General features: G+C 28.1%; 1 long non-coding RNA gene across 1 annotated transcript; it reads left to right on the forward strand.

Annotated features, from left to right (window-relative positions):
- The first annotated feature begins 2340 nt into the window (after window positions 1-2340).
- On the forward strand, window positions 2341-4985 carry LOC105796188 (uncharacterized). Its single transcript, XR_001134366.2, has 3 exons — window positions 2341-2410; window positions 2871-2956; window positions 4823-4985. It is a non-coding gene; the product is annotated as an uncharacterized LOC105796188 (long non-coding RNA).
- Window positions 4986-6000: the final 1015 nt, after the last annotated feature.

Here is a 6000-nt window from a genome sequence, read left to right on the forward strand (position 1 = left end):
ATAATTTAATTTTGAGCCTCGAATTTGTACTTGTGAGCCTAGTCATTTGATTAAAAAAAGTAAAATCGCACTTAATGGTTGAGTTTTACTTAGTTTCTTTGTAGGATTAATAATGATTGCTTTGGGTTGATTATAAAGGTTTAGGGTTTGCTTTCTTTTTCCTTTTTCAATCGCTTGATTTCAACCGAACTCATTTTTCAGATTGATGTCTTCTTTTATTTTAGTAAAAGTTTTTGGTTCATTTTTCTTTTTCTAATACATTTTAGTTTTTGTTCATCAAATTATACGAATCATACATATGTCAATGCGTATCGTTAGGTGACAATCACATAAGGGAATGTCAAATACAAAGAGCCGTCATTGTTTCAAAATGGAGTTAACAGAAAAAGAGCAATTCAAACAATAGACGGGCCAAATTTTATGTTCATAAATTTTGGAAACTTTTATACATGCTCTTATTTTTAAATATTTTTTAAATTTTAAATTATTGATTAACATCACATATAACATAAAACATAGTTCCAAATCAACTATAAAATGCATGTGGATCATCATGTTGGTTGCCATGTCAACATCTAGTGCAATTTCTAATAATTTTGTCAAATTAACTTTTCTAATTTGACAAAAATAAAAGATTGAGGGCCAACTAAAGTGGGAAAAGCAATTCGGCCAAATTTGACTAAAACTATAAAGATTGAGAGCAAAATTTATGATTATGTTTAACTTTTAAATGGATTTAACAAAAAAAAAAAAGTTATGTAAAGAATTGCAAATGAGCAATTTAAAAAACATAAAAGAACCGGTATTTTTTTTGAAACAATGAATAGTTGAACCCAAATTATTCTTTAGGAAGGTGATTATCTAATAAATAGATCACAGCTTGAGGTATAACAAAAATACAACAATTAAATACACATAAATCGATAGGTATAGGCAAAGGGAAACAGGAGATGAATATACCTAAGATATATGCGCCATAGTTGAAAGGTCCTAAAAAGTTTGATAATTCTCCAAAAGCTCTTGATAAGGTCCATTTCAAAGCATCAATATCCCTATATACCGCATTAATTCCCATTAAAGAGGGAATGGACTAGTCAGTCCGCATATAGTGCTCGAAAACCACAATAGATAAACAAAGGTAAAGCACTTCTCTCGGCAGAGCCAAATAAAAGGGATGTCTTAAGCTCACCTCTCTCAACCCATCTTCCTACAACTATAATCCATATTAATGGGCCACTTACCTTAGGCATGCGAGAAACCCAACCATTTTGCTTCCATACAAGATCAAATAGGTAATGACTATCCCCTTTTAACACATTTCCTTCCTCGTTCAGGAAACCAAAGATTCATCAAGTTGACCATGAAGCACACAATGAGATCCTATCAACCCTTGATCCTAGTTAAGCCAATCACAATCCTCAAATATCTTAAATTGATAACACTAATAGCCAGATCAACCAAGCCTTGTTATCTCCAAATGGGAAACGCAATTGCATGGAAAAACAAAGGGTCAAAAGCCTGGTCAAAATAAAATATGATGTCAAATTCAAGAAAGAAAAAAAGAGAGAAGAATAGGGTAGAGTAGTTCTTCCAAATTGAATCAAACTATCTTTTCTTCTTAATGCATTTGTAACAGTCCGTTTTTAAGGTTAATCGGAACAGTGGTTTCAGAACTACAAATCTGCAGTCAAAATATTTATTTTATTATTTTATTATGGTTTATAGCATGATAGAATTATTGTGTGAAATTTTCGTACAGAAATGTTACCGTTTAAAGGCTTAATTCGGTAAAAAGGACTAAATCGTGTAAGGCGTAAAAGTTGAATTCTATAAGCTAAAAGCATTAGATAGTTATGAAATTTCAAATTTGAGGGTTATATGTGGTAATTAATCCATTGGAATTATGAATGGACAAATATGTTGTAACAACCCGATTTTGACCCTAATCGGACAAAATGGTTTTGGGACCACAAATCCTAGTTAGAAAAATATTTTAAAATTATTTATGGTATTTAAAGTATGTGAATTACTATGTGTGAAAATTTCGTATAAAAATTTGATCGTTTGAGTGTTCAATTTGATAAAAAGGGGCTTAATCGCGTAAAATGAAAACTTAAGGATTTAATTTAAAAGTATCTATTAGTTGATGTCTTTTTAAATGGGAGGTTTAAAAGTGAAATTTAACCACTATATAGATAGTGGACGGTTGAAGACAAGACTAGCCTTAGTGTTTTAATATTATATATTAGATAAGTAAGGTTAATTAAGTAAATAAACATATATTATAATATATGATAATTAAATTAAACAAAAATCCTTATGTTATCATCTTCCTCAAAACCGAAAGTGAGAAAATAAAAACAAAGAAACATTCAAGCTAGGGTTCGGCCATTAGGAAGTTTAAATTAAGGTTCGTTTTTGTTCGATTTTTGATAATTTTTACGTTTTTGATATCGTTGCTTTGTGTACTACAAGACCCATGCTTTAATTTTTGAATTTGGTGTTGATTTTGAGATATGTCATTGATTAATGCTTGAGCTTTGTGATAGTTGATGATGAAATATGAAAGATATGTGAAAAATTAACATGTTTTGTCTTTGAATTTTTGGTGAAATTGAGTAATTAGAGCTAAATTGTGAAATTAAATTTTTGAGGGATTAAAATGTGAAATAAATAAAATGTGTGGACTTGTATGAGCACTAGGTACATTCGGGTATGGACAAATTTTGTGTATTTTGTGTTTTATGCAATAGGGGCTAAATTGCAAAAGTGTAAATGTCAAGGGTAAAATAGTATTTTACCCATTTATGTGTTTTTGAACTAAATTGAATGTAATAATATTTAAACTAGCTCATTTTGAATATATTTAGATCAAGAACCAAAGAAATCAGAGTTGGATCGGGGAAAAGCTAAAGTCATCGATTAATCGTCCGGTTTCAATTTTACACTGTCCGAGGTAAGTCTATTAGCAAATTCATGTTATCAAATCAATATATATATATATATATATATATATATATTATAATTAATGAGCTATAACTAAAAGTATAAAATTTGATTTTAGTTGATGTTAATTAAAAGTATAAAAGTTTGGATTTAATTAAAAGTTTGGATGTTATATTGTGTATATATAATGTACGAATATATATATGAGTAATATATATATATATATATATATATATATATATAAATTCTTGAACTTAATTGAAGCATGAATGTTATATAAGTTCATAAAAGGTTCGAATACATTAAGGTATATACATGTATAATTTTGGTTTTAATCAAAGGTATATATATATATAAAATCTATTTGTATATATATGTGGATCGAATAAGCATGTATATACATGTATGATTCCTTATATGGAGTTGAGTATGAGATTAGGGATGTATATATTAGATTTGAATATGTATGAGTATACAAGTATAAGTTCTTGTTTTGATTATAAGTATGTAATTATATATGTTTATGATAGACTCGAATATATATATAAATATACATGTATAAATTCTTTTATTGAAATTAGATATGAATTTATATATGTATATGTGAGGTTCGAATGTGTATGGTTATACATGTATAAGTTTTATATTGAATCAAAGAAATGAAATTATTAGCTTAGATTATTTTAATATCTTGAATGTAGGATATGTTTTCTTTGGATTAAATTTGATGCCATGAAATGTATATATATTTAAGTAATTCGCAGTTAAATGTACATTAATTAAGGTATGTTATAAGAAAATAGTATAATACTAGTAGTAGGATCTAAAGTATAAAGTTATATATATAAGTATTCGGTTCGATCATTGAATTATCGAGATGGATTTTGAGATTGAACTTTATATACCAAGGTGGTTCAAAGATATAAGTTATAATTTTTTTTTTTGAGTTGAATTATGATGTATGGATTTCGTATACGTAAATAGTTCGGATATGAGTTACAACTTATTTAAATTGAGGTTTTCAAGCTTAGTGGCTAGCAGGCTAAGTGCCGGTGATCTGAATCAGGCTATAAGCCTAGCAGGCTAAGTGCTGGTGAACTGAATCAGGTTATAAGCCTAGCAGGCTAAGTGCCGATGATCTGAATCAGATTATAAGCCTAGTAGGCTAAGTGCCGGTGAACTGAATCAGGTTATAAGCCTAGCAGGCTAAGTGCCGGTGATCTGAATCAGGTTATAAGCCTAGCAGGCTAAGTGCCGATGAATCTATTTAAATTAAGTGATCATATGCATTGGGTATATATATATGATTTTGGTTATATGTAATGGATAAATATATGAACATTTGTTTCAAAGTATTTGATGAGCATATAAACGTTCGGATCTTTGTGATTAGTGAGTATGTACATATATTGGTTGTCACGAAATTGTTGGATATATATATATGTATGTATGCATTTGACATATGTGGATTATAAGTATATATGTGCATTCGTCACATGTAGTTGATAAGTATAAATATATGCTTTTGGCATATGTATTTGAAAAGTTATATATATAAATGCATTCGATGAAGTGCAAGCGATAAGTACACTAACAATCAAGATATGCGTTAATGATTACGTTTGTAACTAGGTTATATGCATATAATGTATATACATATGTTCGTTTATATGTATTAGTTAAATATACATTCCTTTAGATATCAACAAAATGACTTAAGATAGCAATGTTTGAATAGTAATTATATTTTATATTTGTGATCTCAATAAATTTACTTAAGGAATTATATGATTCTTTTATATGTATTTTAGATATGCTATAGACTTACAAAGCTATAATAGCTTACTTTGTTTGTTTTCGTCCATTTGTTTTATAGATAAAAACCAAGCTGCAGACTCGGGGATCGTTAGCAAAGATCATCACTCTATCTACTGTCTCGGTATTGAAATGTTTAAATTTTAACTTATGGCATGTATAGGCTAGATAATGTTTTGGAAGTCGTACTTTGATGTACTGTATATATAAGTAATAGTCATACGAAAATAGCTTATTTTCTTATGGTTTAACTGGATTGAAATGTTATGTTTTGTTTTAAAAGGTTAAAGTAGAATTTATAATTATACTTACTTAAAATTTGACTAAGCTTAATATATTTAAATTTATATATATAAACAATGTTTCTATTTTGATTTGGAAATAGTTGATTTAAACCTGTATTCAAACGATTTGCATATAAATGTTAAATTCTTGAATTCTACTGAACATCTGTATTGAGTTGTGTTTTGTCCGATAATGGCTCGTAACCTTAATTCGTCGACGGATACAGGTTATGGGTGTTACATATGTGCTTTATTAATGAAAATTTCAATGTTAATTAATAAGGTTATAATGGTAATTATGAAATAAATTAAGTTAAATAATAAAAATATGGTGTCATCTTCACCATTTAATTTCCACAACCAAAAATGCATGAAGAAAAATAGCCATGGATGAAGCTATATTCGGCCTATCTTGTGAGCTAAATTGTAAGTTCGTTTTTGTTCCTATTTTTATGATTTTTACGTTTTTGAGACCGTTGCTTCGTAATCTAGCTAGCTCGTGCCTCTAAATTCGATACTATTAAAGATTTAACATGTTGCCATTGTTGAAGCTTGAGTAAATTGATAATTTATGATAGATTATGAATATTTGATGTTAGATTTTCATCTTTTATAAAGTGATTTTTGAGAAAATGTCAATTTTAGACTAAATTGTGAAATGTGGAAATTTAGTGTTTAAAATGTGAAATAAATTGAAATTATGGGCTGATAGTAATATACGGAAAATTCAGCTAGCTTGGGTTTGTGTTTAATTTCATGAAATTGTGATTTTATGTGATAAGAACTAAATTGCAAAAATGTAAAATTATGGGGGCAAAAGTGTAAATGTACTTTAAAGTAAATTTTGGATTAAATTGAATAGAAGATAATTAAATAAGTTAAAATTGATATTATATAGATTGAGAAAAGTGAATTTTGGATCTAGATCAAGGGAAAATCAAAGTATCGGATTAGT

Source organism: Gossypium raimondii, chromosome 3 (assembly GCF_025698545.1).
Source record: "Gossypium raimondii isolate GPD5lz chromosome 3, ASM2569854v1, whole genome shotgun sequence".
Lineage (NCBI taxonomy): Eukaryota > Viridiplantae > Streptophyta > Magnoliopsida > Malvales > Malvaceae > Gossypium > Gossypium raimondii.